This window comes from Bombus vosnesenskii, unplaced genomic scaffold (assembly GCF_011952255.1).
Source record: "Bombus vosnesenskii isolate JDL3184/JDL3185 unplaced genomic scaffold, Bvos_JDL3184-5_v1.1 scf7180000013265, whole genome shotgun sequence".
Taxonomy (NCBI): Eukaryota; Metazoa; Arthropoda; class Insecta; order Hymenoptera; family Apidae; genus Bombus; species Bombus vosnesenskii.
Genome location: NW_022882925.1, coordinates 5,821,607 through 5,847,354, shown reverse-complemented (window position 1 = coordinate 5,847,354; position 25,748 = coordinate 5,821,607). Strand labels below are relative to the sequence as shown.

At 36.3% G+C, this 25,748-nt stretch overlaps 1 protein-coding gene across 4 annotated transcripts in view; it reads right to left on the bottom strand.

The window, feature by feature from the left end:
- The window catches only part of LOC117243438 (inactive rhomboid protein 1), a 299,403-nt gene that overhangs the window by 246,423 nt on the left and 27,232 nt on the right, over positions 1 to 25,748 (bottom strand). For all 4 annotated transcript variants that reach the window (XM_033510939.1, XM_033510940.1, XM_033510942.1 and 1 more), the window contains exon 3: positions 23,369 to 23,605. The gene's annotated coding sequence lies outside the window, so the exon portion shown is untranslated. The remainder of the gene's footprint in view (positions 1 to 23,368; positions 23,606 to 25,748) is intronic.

The following is a 25,748-nucleotide window of genomic DNA, read 5'->3' as shown; positions in this document are numbered from 1 at the left end:
AAATGGATGGAAAAAAGAGAGAGGAGTCGGGCGACTATTATGTTGTCAAAACGAGAAATTCCTGTTGGTTGTCGAGGGAGGACGAAGACCCGGCGCTCGTAATAACGCCGTAAAATAAGGATCCTCATAGGCGACATACCTGACGAGAGAATGCAATTAAATGCAACGTCCAAACCGGGAAATGCAAAAGGCACTTCCTGCCGGCTGGCACGATATAACGGGTGGCTCCCGCGAAATATAACGCGACCCGTTCGCAGTAATAAATAATATCGCGGAAAAGGGTGGGCGGATGGTGAACGGTGGCGGGCGATGTTTCTCGCTCGTGCATTGAACGCGAATACGTGACGGCTGTCGCTCGCATTAATTCTCATGGATTAATTGCACTCATTAATGCTATCGCAGCCGACGTTGCGGCTACCGACGATATAATAGAACGATCGGGATAATCAATTTGAACATCCTGTCGTGGCTGTTAAAGAATTCTTTCGCTAATAAAACCAAAAACAAAAACATTTCTTTCTGTTAGAAGACTGGATATAGACGAAGGGTCGGTCTATTCGTAGCAATGCGTTTGTTATTTGGATATACTACCTTAATCAGTCATGTCGGCTAAAACAGGAATATTTTAACGTCGTTACAATTCAGGAATTTCTATATTTCAATCTTGTAATCAGCGTAGCGAACAAAAAGAATTTGAAACGTTTTAAGAAGGTATTTAATGTAGGTTTGTAACGAGAGATTATGCATATCAGTAAGGCTCTTTGCATATCTTGTCCAAGCTGGAGAACATTTTTGAATTAGTTAGAATTAATTATAATTAATTATAATTAATTAAAATAATTAGTTACAGTTAGTTAGAAAAAATATAATTGGGTTGAACATGATGGACGGATCGTGGTAGTATTAAGTTGTATTTTCTTAACGTTTCTACTATCATTCCTACAATCCTTATTTTCTCACTGGAATTAGCTGATAGATAAAATTAAACGAAAATATGCTTTTGATGTGCAATTGGCTAATAACACGTTGAAGTTTGAAATTGCTCTAATAGGAGATAGGAAATGTGATTTATTATGTTTATCATTTGTGTTCATTGTATATAATTGTTAATACGATTGCAGAAGAAATCGTAACAATATCGTGCAACAGAAAACCATGTTTCTGAATGATAATCTCCTAAGTGTCTTATAATACGTGCCTGAACTAATTTGATTAACAACAAGCTCAGAGTTTACGCGTATACAAGTTTGATCACAGCACGAATTCTAAAATACGGTGGATTCGAAAGTCCAGTACAGAGGAACTGATAACCTGCCGAAGTAGCGAGACTTGAAACTTCGATATGAGCTGACCTCAAAACTCGGCAACTTGACGAACTGGAAATAATGGAACGGAAACGATTCGAAACAGGAAGATCTTCTAGTGAGTGAAAGAGAGGGAGAGAGAGAGAGAGACAGACAGACAAACAGAGAGACAGAAACAAAAAGGGAAAGAGATCAAAAAGCAATGCAGATAGATAGAATATGAAAATCGCAGGAGAAGAATATGATAAGCATTTATGTTGTTTTTCTTGTTCTGATAAAGCCTTTGAAAAATAACTGATAAATCGACGAAATCTTCTGTGAGAGCCAGAAATATAATTACTGTATTAAGGCAAACAATAGTTTAATATTTTTGATATCGTATAATATTACGACGAGCAATACTTTGAAAATTTTCGAAGGGATGAAAAATCACGGGTTTAGTTTCTGTTACGTCTGGCGACACTCTACCTAGTTAAAAAATTCTACCAAATGTCCAAATTGGACAAATTGTGGATGAAAAGAATTAAATAAAAAAAAAATAAAAAATAAAAAAAAGAAACTCTACCTAGACCAGGCCATACATCGCGGGCAAGATGGCAAGTAGATGTCCGCACATCCTTACTACGTACCCTTAATAGCCTTAAGGACCTACCATAACTCTCAGGAATTTTCTAGTTAAGGTCCTTCAGACCGAACAAACATCTCTTTACTAAATCGTTTTCTAAAAGTTTATTGTTTACTACGGGAAAGTTAGTTTTCTCACGTATGATGCTTTCCACTAGCTACTCTCTCTCTCGGGGGCGATTAACACCCTTCCTCACCCACCAACCTAGAAAATTAGCCAATCGACAGCGAAGTCTTTCCCTCACTCTCCCAACGAAAACTTGTCCTTAACAAATCAGCTATCTTCGTGTCATTAGACCCACCCATCGCAAGCTTTCCTCTGCAGCATCATTTTCACTGAAAGTGAGTTTTTATGCAGTTTTTGAACCGTCATCATCTAACGTCGCGTACTACACACTGTAACTTTGGCTATCAATCGAAACTCAATTATATCTTATCAATTTATATCTTCTTTGCAAAGTTGTTGGAATAAACATTAATTTATACCTGTTAATTCAGTGTAAACTCAATTGAACCACCCCCTATTATCCTAACAGAAATAAGGGGATCGATCATTTCGTGGCGTCGATTATCTAATCGTAACGGGAATTTACGACTCCCGTTGACGTGCTTCTCGCGATTGCGTCTCTCCGCGAATGGTCGAATAAACAGTTATAAACCTAAAAACAATTTTGATAATATAAAACAGATTGACAACGCGCTGACTTTTAAAACTGTTTCCCTGCGAGAGATAGAAGTTGTAACTTATCCTCGTATATTAATGAAAAATTCCAAGGAAGAAGCTCTTCGCGAGATTCAAAATGCCACGCTTTTGTTCTGGCAAATATTAAAACGTTATTTCCAGTAAAATTATTCGTTGATGAAATTTTTAATGAATGAACGACACGTTCGTATAGAAACACGCCCTGTGGGCGAGGATTTCATACGTTGATTAACGTTTGTTGCGATTGTTTGTGTCATCCGATCAAAAATATAGAATCGCCAATGGAATTCGCGAAACAATTTTAAGCATTATTGCAACTTACGGATATATTTTACATCGCTTTTGGCTTGAATTTTGTGCAAGTATACGCGTTCCAATTTCCTGCAACACCGCATTGTTGATAATTGATTTAACGATAATTTAGTGGCTGGTCTGAAAGCTTAACTAAAGTATACGTAGTACTCGATACTCGTATTCGATAAAATAAAAATACCCGTAGTATCGTAAAAGCGTTTTATTATTTATGTTGTTTCAAGAGATTATTATAGAAAGGGGATTATACGAGGACGAGTAAGGGTTGGTAGGGGTGGAAAGCAGGAATCATCGATGTGTTAATTATATTAGGGTCTGAACGATATAGGAAGAAATGTTATTTTAGCATTTTATTAAGATTATCGAAGTTAAAATTGTTTTTATTATTTTATTAAAAGTCAAAAATTTAAATCTTCCTCGTTAAGGATAAAAACGGAATTTTCAACAATCCTGTTTGTCTACGAAGGATTAAACAATTAATCGTTACATGTACTAAATATTAAAACAAATAATTTTCATTCAATGTTAAAGCGACACAATTTCATTAAAAACTACCGAGACTTAATTTTGATCTCATTTTACAGTCGTTACAGTCTCATAATCGAAGAAATGAAAGTTACGTTCGCCGACTTTTAATGAAAGTAAAAAAGACTGACTTGGAAGTCGAACCTGTATAAAGGTACTAAACAATCTGCAGGATCCCCTCATGATCACAGCGAAAAAGAAAATAAAAAGAAGGGGAAAAAGAAAGAAGTAGGCGTTCCGGAATTGCGACCCATAAAAACTTTCTTCGAAACTAATAGAACAACCAGCTTGGAAGAAACTTTAGAAGAAAAAATGGCTGCACGTCAAGGCCTATAATGTATCGAGCCTCTCGATATCTGGATATTCCAACTTTACGACATCCAATTAGTCTCGCTGTAACTTCCGTATCGATCTTCCGGTTTGCACTTCGAAAATGACGCCTCGATTCCTACATGCAAAGAGAGAGTGTAATTCGTAAGCCACGATCATTACCTTTCAAGTTCTATTACATCATTTTATAACTAATATAAGTCCGCTTTTTTCAGAGATTGAAGATAAGAATCTGAACTTTTTATTTACTTTTATAATTTCCACTTTGCGAAATAATTCCCCAAATTATAGTTTCATATTATACGCTTTGATGAATTAAACACTATATGTTTCAATAATTTAGTAATTTTCAAATTTTTGTCTTGAAAGATTACTGAGATTTTGATGCAAGAGGTTCGACTATTTTTAAGACTTTTACCGTGTTAGGTATTCATCTTCCAAGGCATTTTGATAATTGAAGCGAAGAGAAATCCGCTGAAACAATTTCCAGTTACGTATTCATTAGTGTTAATGTCATTTGTAATATTTTTAGTTGCTAGAAATAGAATATTTAATTGCTAGAAAAAATATGAATAAAAGACAATATTCGTTATAAAATAGCCTGTTAAAATCAAAATAGAATATCGGATATTAATTTCGAAAATCAATGGTTCGTATGTTGAACTTCAACTTTTATAACTCTGTGTGTTTATAATGTACAGTTAGAAGGTCTGCTGTTGGCGACCCGTAAATTATTTTATAGAAATTCAATACACCATGTGTGAGCTGTATCGCGAGATTGAATCACAAGTGATATAAAATAATTTATAGTGACACTTAATAAATAAACCGAACGAGTGGTTATAAATCTTAATCCTAAGCAAATTAGGACACTAAGCCCCATTTCGTGTTCCGCTAGAATTCGTTACCAAAAGCAAGAAAAGGCACTCTACCTTCTTCATGCGCTTTTTATTACAATTAAAAGCACATTCCCGGTATCAAAAAGCATCGCTTCGCTGAAACCACGCTTCTTCGAACCCACTAATCTACTTTGAAGGTGATTCGATCCTTTTCTTTCTTGGCTGAGTTGAAAGTGTTTGGATCAGGACAATAGACGCGTCAATGAAATGTAGTTCGTGTACAAGGTGTCCCATATTTTTAGGATAATTCCCGATGGAAATTTAATTAAATTTTCATAAATGTTGATATATTAATTTAGTATATTATAACTTCCATGTGTTTCTATTTCCATCCGAAAATCTTTATAATTAATATCTTCCTATTTAACATCAGGCATATCAATTCTATCTACGTCTCAAACCTGTCATTTATCTAAATAGGATTTGAAAAAAATATTCAATATTTCAAGCCACATTCTACGAGTGAAAGCCCTCTGAAACTAATAATTGTAATTTTATATTTTATACATCAACTCTCATATCGAACATCCAGTCAAACAAGGTCTTTATAAGATCTCCAATCTTTCAAACTACATTCCCCGAATAAAAATCCCTCGGCGACTAATGCATCCACGAGAGATCAAAATTAATTCCACCCTCCTTCCCCCTAACCTTCCATCTATCCATCCAGAATATCCCAGTCCGGTCACGTACACTTTCCACCGACTCTCTCGCCCGATTTTTACCTTCACCCCATCGTACAATTACCCTGGCCTACTAATACACTCACCCGCCCTCCTCACATGCCTTCTCCAATCCTCCTACACGTCTATATTCTCATCTACATATATTCATACGTCAAACTCTTCAAATTCACTCGAATAAGAATGGTAAACAATTGAAGAGATTGCAACAATAAGTGGATAGCTCCAATATTTAAATCGCATTTATTGGAAGAGAAAGAAAGGTACAGATTTCACTCTGAAAAATGGAAAAATTTATTGAAGTAATATTGAAATATGAAATTCCGCTATTTTTAGTTGACTATTATTATTAGTATTAGTATTGGTAAATTAGTATTAGTATATCGTTATCTACTATTATTATTGGTTAACTATTCATAGCACGCTTGAAAAAAGTACCTGACTGTCAACTAATTTTTCTCGGTTTACTCAAACTACTGGAAGGTAAACAGATGGGATGGCGGAAACTTATCGATCGGTCCCTCGCATCGAATTCTCAAACACGAGGAAGACAATCTCGATACGATAGCGCTCCGTTTCGCGGAAGCTCGTTAATTACAGAAAATAATTGGCCAACGGACTAAATTAGACGGTAGAGGGTTGTCTGGTAGCAAGATAAGGATTCGAGACAATTGGCAAAGAGGTAGAAGGGAGAAGTTCCATCCGTGGGCGGCTCGAGGGAATGAGAAGCGTCCAGGAAGCGAGTTTTTCTTAAGTCTGTCACGGGGAGATGATCGGATGAGATGGGAGAGAAATTCATTTCCCTAATGGAGGAAGGAATATCGCGTCTAACAACGACGGCGACTAAACAACCCTCGTCCACCCTCCGAAGGGCTCGCCTACCCACGTTTCCTACCCCTCTGCACGGTGGAGATCGACTTTTAGGCAGGCAATTTCCAGCATGCTTGAGAATTTGTTGAAAACCGTCGAGCATAACTGATAACGAGCGAAAAGGTGATTCGAAGGGGTTAACGGTGGAAGTCGCGAATATTCTTGAATCTTAATGAACGTCGTAAATATTCGAAAATGTTTCTGACAAGCTGGTGGAAGGAGTTTCAGAAATGAGGACTTTCAACTCGTCGGGGAAGTAGCGGGAGAAGCGCGTCTGTTTCTTGATAAATTAAAATCACGACTGAAAAGTCAAGATGGTTAACGGAGGTATCTGAATCGGCTGTTTGTAACGTATTCAACGCGTTCACATTAAGATGTTGAAACTTAATCAAGAGTATATTGACATAAATGTTTTGTAAAATTGGAAAGAGGTAATCGTCGAAATTAGCAAACCTACAAAATTTCTATGAAAAGCTACGGAATAGCAACACGAATGTCGACCATTCTGGTAGCTACAGTGTACGAGTAACGAATATTTTGTGAATATTTAAAGCAATGTCATTGAATGGTCATTCTGCTTGTATAAACGCGAATGTAAAAGGCATTTTATCTTTCCGTGTTTTAACGAAATATTCGTAAACAAAAGGAGAGAATAATAAAAGGTTGGAAAACGCGATTTAGAACAATGCAGCCAAAGTATTACGTCGGATGTGCGGATGACCACCATTTCCTGGAGAATGAAACTGAACGGCGGAGCCGTATCGTCGTAAGGGTGGAAAATATGAAACGGTGAAAAGCAGTTATCTCTGAAGAAAAAATCGCTCAGGGTTTTATCGTGCGGTTGCTATTGGTATAGATTAGTCATTTCATCTCTTCTAGGCCACATGAATCATTCTTTTCGAGATGGAATCAACGAGGTTAATCAGAGTTAATAAAAGTCAAAATAATTGCTAAATGAGCGCCACTGATCTATCTTTATACGATGAACGTGAGAACGTGGCCCGTGAATTTTGATATAAAAAGCGTTAACATATATCCTTATTTTTCAACGAAGAATTGTTTATCAGATTCCACATATATATTCATTTTCATATTATCAAATTTTTCTTGACATATATATTTTCACTTAATTAATTGGTATCCAATAAATATAGTGATAGGCTGATATTTTTCGCAGCCGTACGTTGTGAGTATTAAAATATAAACAAAATAAATTCGTAAAAGAAAAACGAGTGGAAGCTTTAATGTTTTGTCCCCCTTTTTATTTTTCTGATATTCGATCGTTTTGCCAACAAAGAAACAGCTCAAACTTCAATTTTAATAAAACTTTTAGGATCTGCAATATAAATCAACCAAATATAGGCCAAGAGTAAAGCTTTAAATTATTTGTTTTTGAAGTATTTCGCTTTTGAATCTCGGCTTGGATATTAATTTCACTCGGCCATTTCTCAATTTTTTTTTCCTTGCCCTTTTTACTTTCCTGCGTTTATTGCTTATAAGAAATTCTTTCATATTCTGGACACGAGACAATGAAACAAAAATATCGTTGAAAGGGACATATTTGAACTCTGAGTTTCATGGTAGAAACCATGGAAGTTTCTCCGACGCTACAACACGAAAGGTCGCCATATGAAAAGTTTCTAAGTGAAATAACTCAAAAACTTTCGTGTACCTTTTCTTATATGCGAGTGATATGTAAAGACAAAGAAGTTTACTTCATCAGGGATTGGACATGTTAAAACACCTAGTGAAGATAAACAGAACGATAGAGTGGATTGGTAGTTAAAGAACCAAGGCAGATGGAAAAGGAAGGAATGTCGAAGAAGGGAATAAAATAAATGATATTAGTCCATTTCCAGCTTACTTCTACTTCATAGAAAACGAAGAACCATTAGTCATAAATATTTAAACACCTTGTTTACATTTAACAATATATCATTCAATCATAAAATTACGAATAAATCGAATTACAATGATTTTCCAAATATTAATCTGTCGTTAATTTATAAAATTTCGTAAGATTCACGCGCTATTATGACAAGTTCAAAATATTCAGATTCTTATGAACAGTAGCGTATAACGTAAAAGTTTCGTTAAAATCGGTTAAGTCCAGGAAATTAAAACTCTGCTTGTACGAACGAAGAACAATTGTTTAAAAAAATTTCCACGAGTATGGATAAACCGTATAAGGATCAGTATGGCCAGTACCGTCAAATTCGATGAAAACAGCCCGTGACCCCGACGAAACGGTCCTCGGGAACGGCGGCTTGCTCGATCTCAACACTTCGACGAGTTTTTCAAGTCGTTGGTGAACAACCAGCTGATCCAATTTCCAGAAACTTTTCGATTCTCGTTCCTAAAGAGGAGAGTAGTTCTTCGAGGAAGAGGAACAAAAATGTTTCTTTGCGTCTAATCGGTCTGAAGCACCGGAAGATGAAAAAGTTTCGCTGGCTGTTGTCTCGACGAGAACCTCGAGCATCGAAATTTTTTAATAAATTCGTTTCTGGTGCCTTTGAAGTGGCGATGCTTCTATTTATCGAGAGCAAGGATATCGTTTTCATCCAGATTCATTTGAGGCGATTATATTATACGTGTTGGTTGATTTATTAAACAGACGAGTGATAAAATTGTAATAGTCCATTATATTAAAATCATTTTACAAGTACAGAGAAAGTATATGCCGATCGCAATCGTCGCTCGCTCAATGATACCGTTCAACTCTATGCTCGCTGTTCGACTGTATGACTCGCTACAATGACTGTCCTAGAGAGCACGTTCGTCTATTTATATCGACCGATGATATTACAAAAAGTTCAAATGTAACTCCTGTTAACAATTACAAATAACGGCGATAATATTTTGTCTGGAGTTCGTTTACCTTTGAACCTAGCAAACCAAAACAACGTTGGTATTCCAAGGCACAATAATATGAGTCTCCCCCCATTCAAATCCTTCCATTGACTCGTGTGCCGCTACACATTTAAGGTTAATTCCTATACAGTGAAACAAACTAACTTCGAACAAATGCCTATGGATGCTTCTCGACAATAAAATGAGAGCGTTATAGAGAAATAAAGCGAACGTAATGTTTAAACACCACTTATGATTAGACCGCAAATTTTTATACATTTATGCGAAAATTACAAATACAAAAATGCACAGAATTCGTGCAATATACAAAACTGTATAAAATATGCACAGTAAATTATTCGTTATCATTTTTAATAGGTAAAACGAATCTCTATTTGGAATCTGTTTCTATAATTGTGTTTAAAATATAAAAGATATAAATTTGTATAAAAATCCGCTATCTACTTATGGTCTGAGAAGACACAAAAGTGAGAAAGAAACGAGAACAGCAGAGATAAAAATACTTCGAACCACGTTCCCAATATAAAACTTTCTATTCCTATCCTTGGTTTATATCATTTGCGACAGATGTTATTTAAGAAATTACTGGTTAAATATGGCAATGGGATCGTGAATACGGTCGAACGAAAGAATCGCGTACTTTCTCGATCGATATCCGATACGAAACTTCAATAGCAATTAAGGGTTGGAAAGATAAGTGAACTGGGTATCGGATCGCGAAAAATTTCTCGTACCTCGCAACGGGGAAACGAAGACGACGAAAGAGTAAAGAAAAAGGAGAAACAAGAAAAGTTTCGTTTTGTTCATTTGAAAGAGCGAACTGAATCGATAAGAATCGCTGTTAAATCGACTGGCTCCAGATAACAGGAAGCTTAGCACCGACAATTCGCATTCACTTGATCTGTATTGTAGGAGGGCAAGATGGAGGATAATAAATAAGAACGAAGGTAAAATTTGGAGGCACTCTTCCGCGAAATAGCTTGTATCCCAGATACTCTAACGGCGAAAACTTTTCAAGAGAATCTTAAACGGTTACATATCTCGCTTATACGTAGAAATCTGTGTATGATTTATAATATCAGTGATTTTACTTTGATAATATTATTTAATGATATTTATAATATTTGAGTCACACAGAAATCAAAAAACTACATTTTACAAATTTCTAAATTTTTATTTCAAAGCACATGATTATTATTTGATTAATATTACATGATTTACATTATAATTTACATGACTACTATTTAGACAATTTCTCAGAAATTATACGATTGAAACTATCTTGATTCTTGATGAGGTTGATCACTGGCTTCTGAGTGGATCATTTTACAATCAATATTCTTGATATACAATAAATTAAGTTAGAATTCCTTTATATGGTAAAAGAGAAGGTTCAGAGTTTTACAAGCAGATAGAACTTAGTAATGGAGGAAAGAGATAAACACAGCTCAAAAGATGAACATTTTATGAGAAAGATCGTTTACTCCTCAAAATATTCGTAAATCTTTCATCTAAATAGAAATTTTTCGTAGAATATCGAAAAATATTGGCAACACTATTGATCGTGTCCTAATCTCACCGATTGAGAAGAAACGGTATCGAGCATAAAATAAACGATTCGGTAAAAGCATCTACTGCTGTTGATAATGGTCCAAAAAACGACGAGTGCTAGCATTCTACGCTTCTCATCGCAAATGCATTATATTTTTCATTAATGACGCTGTGATTTTGGGTTTTAAAGGACGTGCAGAAATATTCGTCCTTCGTGAAGAATATCGTTATGTTTGATAATCACGAGGCGATGCATATCATGAATTTTAGTCGACGTACGTCAGTGAAAAGCTAGAAAAATCCTTGCATTTTGTACGTGTACTTACAACGTATGTATACTCGATGAAAGTATTGAGGCTATAAAATCGGTCAGACGTTAAGAATTTACGAACTCACAGGCCAGAAACTGCAATTGTGAACTGAAAAAGCTTTATCTATGGTTTATGTGTTGAAATTATCCCACAGATTTTACTCTCCTTGCCTTTTGTTCTAGCAAAGTCCCTCAACATCCTATCCGTATCTTTCATGAGTCATATTGGCCAATCGATTACATTGTATTATTAATCAATTATCAGATAGCAATTAGCAGAAATCATACTACGAGAACCAATTATAAAATAAGATACGTAAAAACATAATATATGTCGCACAATATTATCATCGGTTTTCGTCAGAAAAAAAACCTTCTGATTCTCGTAATTTTTATTACAGCCACGAGAACATAGCCATATTTTAATAACCATGTCGTAACAATATGTCAAATCACGAACGACGCAATACACCTCCTTATTTCAATCCTACTAACCATAATCATGCAGCTCCCTCCTCCTCCTAAAAACGCCCTAAATAACAGCTCCTACGATAAATTATAACTCGATCAGAATTTTTCTCGTAGCCGAAATAATTCACAAAATAATCACCCTCTGCCGTCCTATTCTCCGGAAGTTTTCCGAGAAGCTTACACCTATAGGTCGGCAAGAACCTCCTTTCCTTCGCGTGTCGCAGCAATCGATCCCTTCTCGCAATATTTCTAAGCGTAAAAAGGGCAGAGGCATCGACGATGTGGAAATTTATTAAGACGGCCGGCACAAAGCAACGACAATAGGCTGCTCGTTAAGCCAAGGCTCACACGTGGCGTCTCGACAATAGACACATTCTATCCAGAGTATTGTTCGAGAGATTCGTCCCAACTCCTGCCCGATAAGCGGAACTTCGTTGGTCCGAAAAGGGTGAGATCAGGCAAGGGTTGATCGTGTAGCACGTGCGGCTAGCCACCGGCTGACAAATGGCTCTGTTTACAATGGGTCTAACCGAGCTGCGAGCATCAGCGATTGTGCAGCCACGGTTAGAAACGTACATAATGGAAGAAAATCCCCTTCGACCGGAGATAAGGCTCAGTGGCCTTCGGTACCGACGTCTTCGATACTCGAAAACGACATCCCGTTTCCGCCCTATGCCAGGCGCAAACATCCGGCAGCCCTCCATGAGAAAATCTCGAGAGGCTATCCACACGCCACGGGAAAAACTTTTCCTCTCTTCGCGTATCTACCCGGTCATAAGCATACTCGTGTATGCGCATATCTACATCGAGGGCCAATGTTTGTCCGGTTATAACCGTCGACATACACGTTTCGCGATTGTAAAGGCTGAGATGCCAGTGCTTTTTCCATTTAACACGATGGGTACTGGGAAAACAGTCGTTTCGTTGCTAGCTTGCTGCTGTCAAGCTTGCTGATGTAACATTATGCGGTTGGCTAATGGTGAAAGTGAGTAGTAGGTGAGAGTGTGATGGGAGGTTGGAATTCTTGAGCCACTGGTGTTTTATAGGTAATTAACTCTGTGTCGTGAGATTTCATCTTGTGGCCATGTAATGTGGTTAGACTATTAGTTCTCAGCGTGTTTCTTGTGAATGCGAGGCTTATGAGATGAGATAGAAGAGTAAAGTATTTTTTATATTCGTTACAGTGGACTGAAAAAATCCTGTTAATTTGTTATGGTCATTATTATGCTTTTTATTATGGTTGTTATGCAGTAATGAAACTATGAATATTTTTAAATAGATAGCTATAATTTTTATTTGCTATATGGAACGCTGGTTCTTATTAAAATTGATTGCAGTGAAAATTATTTTAGTAATTTAGTATAATTTAATATAAATTCCTAGGAAATTATTATTTGATATCTGAAAACATAGGTATATACCTTCCTACCTAGTATGTACTGTATCTTCTTTGTAGATAGATCAAAAGATTAAAATGCGCGAAGAAGACTTTTAAATCACTGAAATACCAATGCAGATTCTTGCTTCCAAAAGCTAACGAAGCTAAAACTAAACGAACACGCGTAGTTCAAGTTAGCTATTCAAAACGCGTGTGACGAGTTCGTTGCTCGAAACCCAGCCAGGATCTGCTGAAACATGAAAATGTCACGAATTGTAGGTTCGAGGAAGATCGAATGGCCCATGCAGAATGTTCGTGCAATTTACCACCGGCGTTGTAATTCCACCACGGATTTCAGACAATTTAAATTGTCTTCTGCGAATGAAAGAACATTATGGCCAAGTCGGGACGCAGAGACCTACTTTCTCAGTAAATTACTATCGTGAATCGCGGACTCCACCTTTAGGATGCAATTTAACAGGAATATAAGTCTTCGTGGGTATCGACGTGTAACGCTCCGCCATCCTGAAGGAATACCATTCGATCCATCTCGAATCTCGAACTGTATGGACCGCTTTAACACCCTTTCTGTGCGCTCGTTCGATCAACAGTTCGATTTACTTTTAGATATTTAGCTAAAGTATGAGAGCCTGATGGCGAAACGATTGTCCTCGCTCGGTTTAAAAGTTCTCAATGATGATTCGATAACGTTCTATCTTACTTATCTCAAGCTGCGACAACGATGTTGCTTTGTACGATTGTTTTATCTCGGTGATTGTTCCTTTTTTGTAATAAAAATTACTTTAACGGGCTAGCAATTCATAACAAGAGACAAATTTTAATCGGTTTCAATTATATTAGTTATTGTGAAGATTTTTTTGCAGAACTTCGTGAGTTTTAATTCATCATTTACACATGTGTTAAACGTGTCGATAAATTAGACATTAACGAGCGACCTTCATAAAGATTATTTGCTTTTCATGCGTATGCTTTTCGTAACGATAATAAGTTCTATCGTGTGAAACATATAATACAGAATATGAATTATTAAATTACAAAATAAAATTACAAATAACTCAACCTAAACTGTCGTGCTCACCAATGATTTAACGAAACCAGTGGACGACTAATTCGATTGATTAATTTGCTTTACATTTCGTAATTTCTGTTCTCTTCTCGATAAAGAAAATTATATACCGTTTATCTGGAAGGAAATTCACAGAAATAAATTCTATGTCACGAAGGATATCCTACTTAAGACCGTGAAATCCCAGCTAACGTGAAATAAAAATGTAAATTCTCGTATCAACGGCGATAAACGGTGCCGCGACGAATAAGTCGGTCGAAGTTGAGAAACGGAATCGTACAACTCCCCTTTCTTCAGCGACGTAATGTAATTTCTAACGTAGGATCGGGCCGCTTCACTCACGGGGCTTTCACTATGCAATTTACCAGAGTTATAAGGCGACTCCGTATCGAGTATCGACGTATCTATAATGCGCTTTGACCCGAAAAATACGATTCAATCGAACCGATTCCGACAACACGAGTTGCTATTAAATTTCTCTGATCGATCATTTCATCTACACAAGACCGATCGCATTTAATCAATGAACTTGGCCCTTATAAAATGTAGTTTAGGATACAGCTCTCGATATTCAGTCATTCTGATTCTTTCTGCGGTTTATATATCTCTCTTTAATCCTAATAAATTATTTGAAATATTATGCAAATATCGTTTAACACATCGCGTTCGTTATAATCTGTATTATAAAAACAAGTCTTTTTATGTAAAAAAAGTCCCTTTAATTTAAAATCCTTCTAAACGAGAATTTAAAAAATTTGAAATTATACATTTTTTAAAACGTTAAGATTTAATTTGTCGTTTTTTTCTACATTTAAGATTAAAACGGTTCGACCTAACAAATATTGTTAATTATTATTTAGCACTTTTCAAGGTTCGATCGTAAAAGAATGAAAAAGGAATAGGAAACAAAAGCGCAAATATTGTACAAACAAAAGCAGAAATTCGACAACTGCGTGAAACTAGAATTGGAAACGAATCACGATTTGTGCAACTAATGAGAAAACTTCGAAAACAAATCAATCATATGAGATCTAACGTGTACAGTTATTTAACTATCACTTCTCATTTGTTTATTCGTAACAAAGTAATCTCTTGTGCTACGCGTTGGCAGAATGAAATAAAGGTTTTCTTGCAATTTATCGAGATTGCATCTATCGAAGCTCTACCGTAGATATTGAAGTTCCACCTCATCCCCCCCCCCCCCCTCCTATCTTCCTGATTTATATCCATCCATTTTTCACTGTATCTGCTCACTTGACAATTTCTTTACGCAAAAAGGATTTAGGAAACGAGAGAATATCGAAAAACTTTTCAGCAGTTTCTTTCCATTAGATGGTTGGATTAATCCTCTTATAGAATATTGTGAACATTATTTTAAATATTTCAATGAAACTGTATTGTTTTAGAATGTATGGCTTAAAACTGTGCAAACTTTCATAATGATTTAATATCTCGTCAGTTTTTATTAGTTATTAAATTATCCTGAACAAATTTACGGGAACATCGCTGCCAGTTCCAATTACTGGAAGAGCTAATTTAAATATTTTAGTAATCATATCGAGACACGTACAAGTTGATAAATGTTCGAAGAAGACTGCATAATTGACCAGAAATTCCGACAATTAAAATGAACTTCCCCGTTGCTGAAGCAACCCCTTTTATCCATCGACAGAAGCTAACCATCGAAACTTTGCCTCTAGAAAGTATTCCAACTTTCTCGGGCATTCATTCTGCCTGAAACCTTCCATCCGAGCCCTCTTTTTCACCGAGGGTTAAACATTCACGCACCGGCTAAAAGAATTTCAAGGCTAACATTTCGAATACTTCCCATTCCCACATTGAATTGTTTCGACTCGTACTCGTATCCATCAAAAAATTATATTCCTTTTCCCTTTCATAATATATACAAACTTTCTCTACGATTCCGTGATAATTATTTCATTTCCATGGCTTGCATTAAAATGAAAAATTTCAATATTTTAAGATCCACTAAGGAACGTGTGTTTTTCGTTTGAATTTATTCTACAAAACAGAAATATCCTTGCCGTAATAAAATGGAGTATTTTATTTTTATATCGAATGCGCAATATTGAAAGGAGCTGATGTTCGATTAAAATTATATCGGCGTCCTGCTCGCTCGGTATATTTATAGGCGTGTAAACTAAAAACGAGAGCCGAAGCGTAAGCACGCATTTTAACAGATAATAAAATCCTCCTTCGTATCAGCTCCCCGTGTTCTTTATCCTCTTTCAAGCCTCTCCTTTCATACTTTCCGGCGAGGGTTGATCCCTTTACAAATTATGTAAAATCTCCTGCCTGCGAGGGAGTTTAAATGCACACGATAGTCGACGTTTAACCTCGTTTTAGCTTTCAACGAATTAAGTCTCCCTACTTGTTATCTATTAATCGCGGACGATATCAAGCGCTTTCTTCAAACATTCGTGTATACTACTTCGAATTTAAAAAAGCGGAAGGTTTAAATCCACCATTTATAACTCGTAAATACCTAATATCTCATTCTCATTGCCTAAAGCGCTATTATATGGTAATTAGAACTTTTATGATGTGCTTTTATAGAAAATTCAAATGTGCAAAAATATTCAAAATACGTTAAAATACGCTAAAATATCATATATAATATCTAGAGGATTGTGCTGAATACAATGTTTGTTGTGTAAAATAAATTTTTCTCTACGTTCTATTTTTCTTTTGTTTTCTTTTTTTTTTTAGTTCAAAAATATAAATTTGCATTAAAAAGCTGCTGTCTAGTGATAGCAAATAATATTGATACGAAGTCCAGCACGGAATGTGTACCATTCTAATTTTGCTTGACATTTTCGGTGCTACCGATGCATACGTTGCGTCCCATTAATTGTAATGTGATTGTGATGCAATTCGATAATATCACGTTTTTGTTTTCGTCGAGTGTTCATCGCTGTCGTCATCAGGTTTAAAAGTAGAATATTGTGTAGCCGTGATAATTATTTGGTATTGTTACTCGTTGTTTTTTGACAATTGATGAACGCAAGCGGAGATAGCGCGAGTGGAAATAACGAAGCTTCAAAACTTTAATTGTGGATCCGAATAGTAATTGTTTTGAAAATATTCCTCTATTTTTTTTTTTTTTTTCTGATTTTCACTGGCCCGGCTTTCTCTTTATTTTGTATGAAACGCTCTAGAAACTAATCTCAGAGGAAAAAGGAAAACTCTTTGTCTTTCCCTTTCTTTGACCCCAGGCATGGTTTCCTCAGAGAAAAGGAAATAGGAATATTTTATCCTTTAAAATGCAATTGACGCCACGGTGAAATTCTATAAGAGCTCATTTCTGAAAAATAATATTTACGACATTTTGAAAGGCTCCGATCTATACTCTGTTATTCTATCCGCGGCGAGTGTCCCTAATCGTGTTTAGACACTCCACCCTCTGAACCCGTACATATAATTTCTCACTTCATCTCGCAAGATTTCGGAACTGAACATTTATTCAGGATTTCGAATTACGATAAAAAATGATCTCGATTAGAATGACAAAATTTTCACTACGAAAACAAACAACATTATCGACAACGTATTATAATTTATTACAAACACAGGAACGTTATTTCTCGTTTCACCGAACAGAAATTGGAAACTGAGGCTTAATTGTGAAATTTGAACTAAAATGAAAAATATCTCGATTCGAATAACTAAAATCTCATCCTGAAAACAAACAACATTACCATCTGTATATTGTAATTTATTATACCAGTGTTCGTTATCAAACCACTTGAAACCCAGCGATGTAAACCGACTAACAGAAACAAAACTCCCTATTTACACGCGAAACCCTCTAATTACAATGAGGAAGTAGAAAACTCGTGTACGAACGAAACTCATTTAGCCAGCAGTATTATACCGGTGCTCAATAGCGAGGTAGCGTTACCATCTCGCCTAATGTGCAAAAATTCACCGTGAATCCTGACGAGAGGATCTCTAAAGAGAAAAACAGGAAGAAATAAATGTCCTCGAAAACGCGCGCGGTTCGTTTTTCCAAAGATCTTTAACAACGAGACGGGAGGATAAAAGAGAGAGAGGAGCTGAAGGAATCAATTTCCACGAGAGCTGCAAGTCTGCGCAATTAACCATCGAATGCGAATTTTACGGCTCGTTCGTGGACTAGCAACTAGCAGAAATCGAGATTTTTTTTCCATTGCTGGTATTCCAACCGAGCTACAATATCGAACGACGATAGAAAAGCGCGGAGAGAGAGAGAGAGAGAGAGAGAGGTGGAGGAGGAAGAAGAAAGCATAAAAAGAGAAAAAAAGAGGGTGAGAGAGAGGGTGAAATGCGCTTGCCGAAGCGCAGTTCATTTTAAGCGCACTGATTGATGAGCGAACCTGCAACCAATGGCTTCCAACCCCTGGACACGTCTGTCTGACAAAGCTCGCTTCTCTAAATTACTCGGCTACCGAACCTCTTTGAAACCTCCATCCCTCGAGATTTGTGTTCTTTCGACGATAGAGTTGCTGTAAAACCCGGCTGTAAGATTATTTTATTCCTTGCGAATCGTTCGTAAAACACGGTACTTCACGAAAAGTTTTCGTATAAGAGTAGTTTTATTATGTTTTTGAGAAAAAGAACTTTGGCAGCGGAAGTTTACTGCATGAGAGTTACAAGTATTTCAGAATCTGTGTCTTATGATACCCTCTACTCTCTCATAGAAGAATTTTAGTAGCGTGTAAGCGAAGTTGGGAATTGTTTTCAACGCCAGAACTATAAATAGTTAATATATGTAGATGTAAATATGTTTAAAGTTAATGCAGTGATACGATCGTAATAAAAGTCAACATGAATATTAGGAAAAAGGTTGCTCGCTTTTACTAGCAGCAGAAATAAAAAGACCTGACACTGGGCAATTTGAGAAACTCGGTAGTTCCAGTTTTAAAAAGATACATTCTCGTTTCTCATCTTATCTAGTAAAATTTCACGAAAGCCTAAAGAAATGATTCCGATACTTCTCAAATGATCCTATCGTTCCTACAGATATTTCTATGGTATTCAACTTTGATTTTAAATATTCAAATAACTGTAGCATGAGATGTAAGAAACATTTTCTAAGTCTAGATAAATTCTTCTACGAATTACTGTTTCAGAGTTGAGAACATCAAGGTTCAAACTAATTTCGTTGGAATGTTGAGAAAACATCAGAAGAACAGAGTGAAAGGATGAATCCGTTCTGACTTTGAATTCGAATCATTTTGGCTCATTGGGCGCGGTTCATTTTCCGTATTGATTAATGGAACGACTTGCAACTCACGAGAACCCCAGCGAATTTTCTTCTCCTGACTGACATGCCACGTAGTTTCGACCCTTCGATCAAAGAAACGACTAAACCGGAAGTACTTTCATTTTCACTGTTATTCGAAGCGGAAATGAAACAAACGCCTCTTCGTTTATTTTTTCCTTCCACTCGATCTACGAACTTTTCGATTCTCGCGAAGTTCTCGAGTCAATTATTACGACAAATGAGAAACTTCTCTTCACAGAGACTTTTACTTAAGGGATAATCCGATTGACAGATTACGAAATTGGAAATAAACTTCTCGAAGCAAGTTACACGATTCACTATTGTCCCTGACACACCCGTTTTTCAAAAAGCCCCTAAATTATTCCCCAAAAATTACTTCAAAAAATTTCCAATTAAAAACAGGGAACCTCGATGAAACGTGAAAGAATTGCAACGCGTGATCTCAAATTTTAAATTGTATATAATCGCGGTTTTAGATGAAACCACACGCACGTTGAGTGCACTAATTTCATTTAAGGGAAATTATAAGAACCGACGCATTTTCCAGCAACAAAAACTCGGCGATGTAATTTGAATGGGTGTGCTTATTGTCACCCATTCGCCTAACACCCTCACCAGCCCCTCGTATTCTTCGAGTGGCTGCAGGAAGCCGGCGGACATTAATGCGACGACCATGCAATCAAAAGAGATTTATTTCTCCATCCCCCTCCTATTCGTTGTCGGGCAACAAAGGATCATGGGTAGATGGTTTTAATAAAATCCTAGCTTAAACCAGACCTGTGGGACCTATTGTCGGCTCGAACGAAAGAAAACTGGGGTTGAGAACAGGGGCGAACCTAAATACATACTTCTCTTCTGTCGAACCTTTTAATTCGGCTTAAAAGTTTCCAGGTAATCGACGACGATAATCCAAGAAGCGTGTATTAAATACCACGGTTGAATAAATTATCGATGGAATTTTACTAAGGCCGAAGGTTGCCAGTTCGTTTATTTTCGTACTATATTAAAGAATCGATTACGTTACCTGATTGGCATTTCGTTGTTATCAACCTGTTCCTACGACCAATTTTTATGTAAGTAAAACTCGTCGTAAAAATTGATAAGTAACATTCTCGTTGCCATAAAATTCTTCGATTAATTCTTTAGGAAAAAGGAAACAACGTGCGTAATATTTGAAAATAAATAATGAAGCCTTCGTAATAGATTCCGGCAGTTAATTTTCTATTACGTTCTCTCATAAACTGTGAGAGAAAGATGCTACGACATTCGTGAGCAAATTACGCTAATTATGAATGACATTATTCGTAAGCTCTTTTATTCATTAGCTCAATTCAAAAAGTTGACGAACCTTAATATGATGAATATTTAATCCTCCGAGATTAATCCTATGTCACGTGAAAAGAAAAAGCCTCAGCTCTGAAGCAACAAACTCGACCCTCTCTTTCATCTTCAGGTTACTGTTCATCTATCATATTTTAACTTCCTTAGGCGATAAACTCGAGTGCTAACTCATTTGAAACGTAAACCGCGATGTGAAGGGTTTCCAGTTGCATAAAAAAAGCATCTGCTGAGAAGTTTCAGATATTAAGTATAATATACTGAATATTTCTCAAAGGGTATTTTCGCTTGCATCGCAGTGAGATAAGAAACGCTGCGGTGTTGCAACTTTACTTTTAACGCCTTTATCTACAGAGCTACGATATAAGAAAAAATTTATTTCGATGAAATAGATTTATGACAATTTCACGTGACTTTTCGAAAATTTACGAGACACACCCCTAAATCGATGGTTTGAAATTATTCGAAGATTATTTTTAACAAAAGCTGCAAAATTGTATCAAAGGAGATTTGCCTTTCAGATGCCTAATGTTCTTTCCCGAATTTTAATAAGATATCAAATTTAATGCAAAGAGGTATATAAATACGTGAATTATGTTATGTAAGGAAAATTCCAAATCTAATTGTTGTATATTGTAGAATTATAGAAAATTATAGGTTTCTCAAATAGTTCCGTTTCGTTGCAAATTAGAAAAAATTGTATATTCATATAAGGGCTGATCTTATAGCTATGGAGCAAATTACTCATATGTAACGACCAATTACGACTACCCATTATGTTGTTCTATTTATTATGTAATGTTTATCGCTCTCCAGAGCACAATCCGTACCGTGCACATTATAAATGTAAATGAATCGCCTACATTGTTCCCCGAATATACGTATAATATCGTATACATACAACGAGATCGAATTTTGTTATAATAGCATATTACAACTCTAAAAAAAATTTCAGATTCATGTTTTATCTATATTCATAAAACACAGCTTTTTAAAATAATCTGCTTCGAGACCTACGCTATTAATGAAAAATTATCATTAAAATACAAAAACTAATACGGAATAATATTATTCTACATATAATAAAAATTAGATTTTCACTACTATCGCAAATTTTTCGTTATTGAATAAATGTTTCAGAATAAGCAGAGAATAATATCTTTAGAGCTTTTTGAAGACCATAAAATCATCGTAAAATTGTTCAATTAATTCCTCGTGCTTATATCCAATCTCTATCCACTAAAAATTCTTAAAAAGGAGAAGTTTTCCTGTTTCAAATAACCACTCATTTTTAGTTGTCCTACACAGCTGCATCGATAGTTTGGCAAGAAAGAAAATTTAATTTGCTTTCATTCACATTCTCTGGCTCCACTACTACGTTACAAATGGAACTCCATCATGGTCGCGTTATCGATCGATATACACTACTGAGACACACTCGCGTGTTCGCTAATAATTTAGCATTCTTTAAATACAAAACTTTGCCAAAGTATTTCGCAATCGTGATTTAACGAGGAATCAAAACAACATGAGAACGCGCCCTGGCAAACGAACGAACTTTAAATTAGCCTTGAACCGCGATTACCCTTGTATGGACAGCCCCAGTTCGGTCGCACTTTTCACGAAAACTTCTGTTTTTGCTGCACGTGGCCGTGACGAACACGTAAATCTTTTCAGTCACTTCGAAGTTGTTCGTTATATAATAAATTTTTTGCATTATTTATCGTTACACATATTATTTACTATATCATCTACGGAACTTGCCAAACTACGATGTTGCAACATACAGGATGAAAGGATTGAATTAAAATATTCTTCGCCTACGAGACATTTTCTAATTTGGGAGAAAGGATGAATGGAAAAACCCTATAATATGTGAAAAAGAATTTGTTATGCATATCATTGCAAATTCGTGCGATTTCTGAAAAAGATTCTCTGCTCACTATAGCCTAATCTTGGCTATAAAAAGAAAACGTAACAAAGAAATCGAGAGAGACGTCTATTCTCTGAAATTTCATTTTACATTATCCCCATTCGCGGACTTTAACCAAAGCATTCGTTCTCTTGTACTTTCCCTCGGTATTATCCTTCGATTTGCGAAAACTCGTTAAGCAGCCGCGTGTTTTTCCTTCCCTCGACTCCGGGATTCCTTATTACCGCGTAGATAACGTGGCTTTTACCAAAGGTGTTAGGGCGACAGAGCCGCAATTGCGGTTACCACGTCACCAAACGTTCCATGGCGGTATGTCAGGTCGACATACTAAACCACGAAGTTCACTCTCTAAACCGCGATCCCCGTACTTGACGATTTACCATCGCCATGGTGTTCTCGATTCGCCATCATTTTTTAACCCTAACAAATGTTTAATTACACGTGTCATATTGCGCAAAAGAAGCAACACAAAAAGTTTAATATTCTTAAAACTTGCAGGTGAAATGATACAAATGGTAAAAATTAGCAGTGCCAGATTTAGTATTGAATTATGTCAGAAACGTAAATCACTAAGAAGTTATAGAAATCTATAAGAATTATTGTTTCGTTTGCAACTTTATCAAATTATATCAAAGAATTATTCAAACACAACACAAGCTACTATTTAATTCATCACTCTTAAAAAATAGTACGATTTAATTTCGTACTATGTGGTAACTCATCAAATGAACAACGTAAAAAAAAGGGTAGACAAAACTGAACTAAAAGTTTAAAAGCTCATCGTCCAGACACGCGGATCGGGCGTTTCATCGGATTTCGTTTGTCTACGAAAGACCGATACAACGGTCGAGGGAGGAAATTCTTTTGAGCGAATAGGAAACTACATCCCTACCTGTTCTGTTGTTCGTCGACAGTGACAGACGGGAGGGTTGTTAGACGTTGGCCGAGGCAACGGGGTTGCTCGCCCCGTCGCGATGCTCACCGGCTCTCGAACCGCTCGAGAGCGGCCAGACCCTCTTTCGCGTCCTTTGATCTCCCAGCAACCCCCAAAACGAGCACTACGCCATGCTCCTCGGTCCTGTTCAATTCTCCCCCTGCTTCCTCCTTCGGCCTACGCATGCCAAGAATTCTGAAACGAACACAGACATACCTAAATACCTGAAACCAATGAATTTCTCCGAAAATGCGACAAATTTGTTACAGGCGAATCGTAGATAACATGAATAGCGTTCTTTTAAGTGAAAATGAATTCTTTGGACTAGGATTCTGTTTTTCTCAGATTATTTGACCTTCTGTCTCTATAGACGTTACATTGTCAATTAATCCCTTAAGAGCTGGCTACATTTTACGAAAATATGTCAAAACGAAGCTCTAAATTCCATTTTTTTTCTTGAACTAAGGTATGAGGAATTATTAATTATTAATTAATATTTCCTGTTAAAATTTTGTTTCCGTAGATTTTGTTCACTTATCTTTTTATCCAGTTATCATTTCCTTCAGTACTTGTAATACGTAAGTGTTTGTTTAATTGTATTAAGTTTGAAGGGCATGGAAAATTTCTGCCTTTCTATTTATGATAAAAGAATAAACGTATAAAAACCAGCTTCGCAATATTGCAGTGGTGTAATCTCAAATTAATACGTGATACACGCGATAATATAAAAGTAGATTTTATAGTATCAATAATAATTCGAAACTTAGATGGAATAATGATTTTAACATGGAATTGTGTAATGATATATAGAATTTAAAAATCGCTCTTCTATAAAAAGGGAGGAGACGTGACTTATTGTCACCTGTGATCCTCGTATTAAAATTCAATTTCCTTGATTCTCATTTTCTTGATATATCAAAGGAGCTTAATATTGCACGAGACGATTGAACAGTCGACGTTCGATGAATTAATCGTATCAAAAGTATCAACGTATTTGTAAGACCGCCATCGTTATTGCTCTTATCTATGATACGTCCACAAGAAACTTGTCACATAATAACAATTATTAACCCCTCCTTTGTGGCCCATTTCATCATCCCGTTAATGTCCTTCTCGTTAATATCCACAAATTCCACGTGGCTCTACCATACGAAGCATCGGCACAGGGCCGTAATAACTGTCAGGTGCGGGAACGTAATTACCAGCAGCCTGTGAAAGCAACACCGGTCGCCAGTTTCGAGAGGAAGATTTGTTTTGTCACCGCGTCGGGAATCGTGACGCCTGAAACGGCGAGGATTCCGTGTGCTGGAACACCATACGGAATCTTGAAACGCCAGGAAACGGCCGCAGAATTTCAAATATCGTAACGCGAAACTATACTTCCATCGTAACAAAACAAATAAACGAAAGTTATTTGGCGATTGCAATGGAAGCTGAAGATTTGAATTATTTCTCCAATACTTTCTTGTTTAGAGAGTGGAAACTGTTGGACACCGACGCCCATAGCGTTTCAAATGTCAAAGCACAAGAATGACTAACTTATTATTCTACTTTTATTCGGACGAGAGGAGTGAACAGGAAGGATTTATTTGATGATTGCAATGAAAGTTAAAGCGTTGAATTATTTTCTAATTTGTTTGCATGGGGGTGGAAGCTTCTTTGTACCGACGCTCACAGATCTTTAAATGTCAAAGCGTTGGAAGTCTCCTTAGTTATTCTGCTTTTATTGAGACGAACGAAGCAGTTATTCGATGACCGTAACGGAAGCTGGAGGCGTAGATCATTTTTCTAATTTATTTGTCTAAGAGGCAAAAAAAAAAGACCCTTTGGAAATATTAACATACACCAGCATCAAAAACCACAAAGTAGATACGACTTCTCAACTATTAACTACTTCCATCGAATAAAAGAAAATTATTTGATTGTATGGATCCGTTCATTCTGAAATCATCTACCTGTTTTAACTATCGCGCGAATAGTGGTAAATAATACGATCCTATACTAAAAGGAAAAACGTATTCCGCCAAAATAAAAATTCCTGACTGTTCCAACAATGCAATATTTGAAATATTTTTATCTTCTCGCAAAGTGTTACACTTCGCACGAGAATATATGAACCATTACGATATTTCACGATGCTAAAATATGCGTGTATACAACCTTCTTTACACCATAGCCACGAATGTAAATCATGGGAAAAGCCGAATGTTTAATCGATTTTATCATCGTACAAGCAGTTTCATTAGTCTAGCAGCCATGTTGCCTAACCACACACCCCGTTAAAGCTACATTTTAGAAAGGGGTTGATACACTGGTAGATTAATATTTCGGTAAAATC